The sequence below is a fragment of the Natrix helvetica genome, assembly GCF_964273705.1.
Source record: "Natrix helvetica genome assembly, chromosome: 1".
Taxonomy (NCBI): Eukaryota; Metazoa; Chordata; class Lepidosauria; order Squamata; family Natricidae; genus Natrix; species Natrix helvetica.
In genome coordinates, this window is record NC_138548.1 from 229,344,425 (window position 1) to 229,350,424 (window position 6,000).

Genomic DNA, 6,000 nt, shown 5'->3' on the forward strand with positions numbered 1-6,000 from the left:
CCAGCACGGCTCTCCAAAATGTTCAAAAATCTGGCCCCAAATTGTTGGAAGTGCAAAAAAACACCAGGCACTTACTATCATATGTGGTGGACGTGCAATGAGGCAAAAAAATATTGGAAAATGATTCAATCATGGTTAGAACAAAGGGTGGGAGACCAAATTATGTTTAAACTAGAAACTTTTCTCCTAGGGATAATACCGGAGGGGTTTAAGAAAGATACACTTTATTTAATTATACATATACTAACTGCAGCGCGCATAACCTATCTGCAGAAGCAGATAGGCTCACTCTTGAACTTAAAAATAAAGGGGAATCAGAATATTTTGAAGTACGGAACAGATTTTATGATTGGTATAAGACAAGATGACAAGACTGGAACAAATGTATATATTGTGATTGGACAGAAGGACAGACTAAGTATTAAGTAGATTAACTGTTAATGGTTGAAACTAGCTGTACATAATGTGAATGTATGGTCACTCCGACTCCGCCGTATTGCATTGTTTTAAATGTAAAAATAATAATAAAAATTAAAACAAGGAATAGAAAAAGGAATAAAGAGCAAACTTCTCAATTTCAAATTTCTTTTTCTTACACACATAACTGAGGTGAGTTGCTGTTGGTTCAGCCCGGATCGGGTGAACCGCTGGTAGCAGCAGTGGAAGGCTCTGCCTGCCCACTCAGACAGTTCTGCGCATGCGCAGAAGCATTGCAAGCACCAGCGCGCGCACAAGTGAACCAGTAGGGGAAACATTAGAAAACTACTACTGATATATACACACACTTCTTTTGTCAAGAGCAAGGAGGTGATCCAAGTTCTTGTTCTCCCTTACCCAGAGAAACCAGTTGGATGACTTTGGGCCAGTGACTCCTTCCTATCCCTAGCTTAGAAAGTGAAACTATTTATTCACCATACTGCATCAGACCAGCATGGTGGATTACGCTACATCGTTTTAATGAGGCACTTTTTATTTATGTATTTATTAATTTTATATACCACCCATCTCACTATCAAGCAAATATTGGTGGTACTTATCCTGCAACGATGTGATTTGATAGGGGCTATTATACAACATAGAAATATAGGAAATTTATAGTATCATATCATATCAATTCTGAATATCACGTTTTTCATTTGTTCAGGAGGCAAAGACAGGATAACATAATCACTCCTCACAATAACCACACTGTGAGATAGGTTAAGATGAAAGCTGCTGCCCAGAAGTCATCTAGGTGACTTCCTCTTTACTACAAGAGAAAGTAAAATTGTAGAATTGTAGAATTTGATCAGATTCCTAAGGAGAAAAAGACCAGATGTTTAAAGAGCCATGTGTGGAAAAAGTCTCTGGATTCATGGAAATAAAAGTGGCTTGTGAGAATGGAAGAGTATAAGAGAGATATCATGAAGAATATTTGTGTTTAAAAAAATAAAATCAATTTTTAGCTTACTATCTTATTCCTTTCCTGTATGCTACATAATAGCATGTGCATGCAATTTCTCTCCATTTCAGCTTTGCAAAGACTGATTAGAAACGGCATGTGTTCAAACAAACTTAAACGTGTGATAACGCTACAGCTCAGGGTTAAGCCCAGGTACATGAATAATTGGCTTTCTTCACTATTAAGATCAGGCATTCAGTCTCTTGAGGAAAAAGCATAAGCCGGAAGAAGGAGAACGTAAATCTTACCTATGTTTACCTAGTCCCACTAAATTCAATGTGCTTTTGAATAGATACGAATAGGATTGTTTGCAAATTTCAGCAAAATACCTGTGTTTCTATGTTAGAAAAAAACACCCCATCTTTTCTTCCTAGTTGGAACTGGATCCTCCCTGGTGACATAATTAAAATTATGAAACTATTTTGGATGATGAAGAAATCCTACATGGAATTACCTGGTAGTGTGATTATACTAACTCTGTACATCTTCTCCTGGGCATGCGTAAGAGACACAACCGATTTCTCATCTTCAGAGCCAACACTAGCACAAAGTCTACGAAAGGCAAGATTTTTAAGCAGGGAGGAGCATAAATCTGCCATCTGATCCTCTTCGGGTTAATGTAAATTCCAGCTGAATGGCAAATTGAGAGTAGGCTCACAACTGTAAGCTGCATTGTGTAGTGCTTGTTTGTAGTCTTGTGTATTGCTGGAACAAAGTTAGCGTGGTTTGAAAACCAGCTCATTGGGTTTTCTTGATTCCAACTGTGGTTCAGTCAATAAATCATCATTAATGCAGAAGCCAAGCCACAGGGTGATATTTGTTAACATACAGTATGTGTTCATCACTGCAATTTATTATAACCATAGCTTTAAATGGAGGGTTTTATTATGCAAAACTACAACTCAAACATTATTTAATCCATTCACTCACTCACATTTGTGAGTCAAATTCAGATGCTGTGGGATTTTATTTAATAAATACCTGTAAAAATTGGAAAACTTTGACTATGGAATCCTGGTCCTGGTCTTGGTCCTGGTATGAGGCCTTCAGGTTGCCTAGTCTGCACCCTCTATTCAAAGTGTGTTGTCCCTCACTCTGGAATTCCAGACCTAATATTAAGCCTACAATTCCCATTATCCTTCCCTACTGCATGGGCAGTGATGGGATTCAAATTTTTTTTTACGTGGCTTGGTGAGCGTGGCAGGGAAAGGTTACTGTAAAATCTCCATTTCTTCCTGATCAGCTGGGGCTCGGGAGGCAGAGAATAGATGGGGACGGGGCCAGTCAGAGGTGGTATTTACTGGTTCTCTGAACTACTCAAAATTTCTGCTACCAGTTCCCCAGAACTGGTCAGAACCTGCTGAATATCACCTCTGCGCATTGGTGAAACTCAGCATTAAGGAAAGTTAATGCCATCAAGGGCCATAGAGTTCATTTGAGCACCCCAATTATCTTGTCTTTATTCTTCCCTCCCTCCCTGTCATCCATCCATCTACCCAACCATTCATCCATCCGTGAGATTGTGTAGGGAACTTTAAATCTCCACATTATATATTGACTTACTCATTCTGTAACATTAAATAAAAAATAACGATCCATCTGATTGATTCCAACCCTAAAGATTTCTTCAGATGAGATTTCCCCCCTCTATGGCGGTGAGTGGGATCAAAGCAATCCCTTTTTTTAAAAAGGTCTTAATTGGATGTGACGTAAGATACCTTTACACTGATAATGTTAAATCTCCAAATGAAGTTTTGCTCAGCTACTTTGCGAGGAAATCCATCTTAGCCATTTATTTTCTTTTGCTGAAGGATGTCCACCCTGAAACTAGTAGCCGGGGCTGGATTCATGCCCATTCATTGCGCAAAGCTATGGTTCATGTTCACTATGATTCATTTAATAAGTCACAGGTAACTGGAGTTATCCATAGCTCTAAGTCATAAAACATGGTTTACAAATCAGGATGGTATTTAGCAGAAAACCAGATAAACTGCAAGAAGGCTTAAATGATAGATCGACTCTTTCAGGATGTCCTAAAAAGTTGAAATGTTCCTCTATTTGTTTGTTTTGTAATAATACTATTTTTGACTGCAGGGGTTGACTGATTAATGCTTAGGGCCCTGTTTGTCTAACATAAAGCACCGTATATGAAGTGGGAGACTGCTGATGGACGATGCCTGGGAAATGCAGCTGTTCTTTCTTAGGTACTTCTGAATCAACTTGGTTACATTGTCCTTGTTCTAGCAGTTGCTATTCATTTGTTTCGTTTATTTTCAAAGCTTAAATGCTTACTGTATTTTGAATGCCTGTTCTCTGGCAAAGGATCCCCAGTTACTTTAATACATACTTTAAAATATATTTCTATTCTGCTTTTGCTCCTCTAAGTTCAAGGGAACTAGAACAGAAAATGGTTATTTAACAAAGAAAAATGTCCCTAAAGTACAAAACAGTAAGTGATGAATAGAGCAGCCACAAGGTTAAACATTTTCCAATATTTTTAAGCAAAAGGAGGCAGTGGCCCTTGGTCTTCTTTGAGCTCGGTTGCTTTCTTGCAGATGATTCATTACCAAACTAGGTAACATTTTATTTATTTATTTTATGTATTTTGTGTATTTTATGATGTTTATTGCAGATAATTCATTACCAAACTAGGTAACATTTTATTTATTTATTTATTTTATTTATTTTATTTATTTTATTTATTTTATTTATTTTATTTATTTTATTTATTTTATTTATTTTATTTATTTTATTTATTTTATTTATTTTATTTATTTTATTTATTTTATTTATTTTATTTATTATTTTATTTATTTTATTTATTTTATTTATTTTATGATGTATTTTATTTTATTTATTTTATGATGTATTTTATTTTATTTTATTTATTTTATTTTATTTATTTTATTTATTTTATTTATTTTATTTATTTTATTTATTTTATTTATTTTATTTATTTTATTTATTTTATTTATTTTATTTATTTTATTTAATATTTTATTTATTTTATTTATTTTATTTATTTTATTTATTTTATTTATTTTATTTATTTTATTTATTTTATTTATTTTATTTATTTTATTTATTATTTTATGATGTATTTTATTTTATTTATTTTATGATGTATTTTATTTATTTTATTTATTTTATTTATTTTATTTATTTTATTTATTTTATGATGTATTTTATGATGTATTTTATTTTATTTATTTTATGATGTATTTTATTTTATTTATTTTATTTATTTATTTTATTTATTTTATTTATTTTATTTATTTTATTTATTTTATTTATTTTATTTATTTTATTTATTTTATTTATTTTATTTATTTTATTTATTATTTTATTTATTTTATTTATTTTATTTATTTTATTTATTTTATTTTATTTGTTTATTTTATTTATTTTATTTATTTTATTTATTTTATTTATTTTATTTATTTTATTTATTTTATTTATTTTATTTATTTTATTTATTTTATTTATTTTATTATTTTATTTGGTTTGTCAAACATGTACAAGACAACAGGAATAGGTATAAACATGGACATGAACAAAGGAAATGAGTACAAATAAATGGGGACAGTAGGACAGGGAGGGTAGGCACTCTGGTGCTCTTATGCACGCGCCCTTTACGGACCTCTTTGGAATGGGGTGAGGTCCATGGTAGACAGTTTGAGGTTGAAGCTGTGGGGGGTTTGAGGATGTAACAACAGAGTCAGGTAGAGCATTCCAGGCATTGACCACTCTGTTGCTGAAGTCGTATTTCCTGCAATTGGGGTTGGAACAGTTTACCTTGAGTTTGTATCTATTGTTTGCTTGCGTATTATTGCGGTGGAATCTGAAGTAGTCGTTGACAGATAGGACGTTGTAGCAGACAATTTTGTGTACTATGCTTAGGTCAGACCGTAGGTGGCGTAGTTCCAAGTTGTCCAAGCCCAAAATTTCGAGCCTGGTGGCATAAGGGATTCTGTTGTGAGCAGAGCAGTGGAGTGGTAGAAGGGAGTAAATCGGTCATCCCTGGATTGAGGTTTTGTCTACTTCTTGATTATTGGTCTAGTGTTAATCTTGGTGTTAATCTCTGATCATCTGGGTGTTGATTGCTGGTAAGGAGATGCTTTGGTCTTTTTGTTTCTTTTCTAGCTTTTTGATTGTCTCCTTTCAGTGGTCTGTAGATGTTAATCTCTAGATGCCTGCTGATGGCTGATTTGTCTGAATTTTCAGGTTTCCAGCAGCCATGAAATGCCCTTACTTTTGCTACTGGTTCGGAACAGGGAGCTCGCACGTGGAGCTTCCGCACCTGCGGAGAACCTCCTGCGCATGCACAGAGCATCCATGATGATGTCTGGGCAGGTGGGCGGTGCCTCCCACCACTGCCACACTACCTGTTCGCCCAAACCGGGGCAAACTGTCAGAATACCACCTCTGGTTTCCAAGAATTCTCTAGCATTTTTGGACTTGGTTTGGTCTAGGATGGTCACGGTTTCCCAGTTGAAACCATGATGAAGTCTGTCCATGTTTTGTGAAATTGAGCAGTTTTCATCAGGTCTTCTGACTTG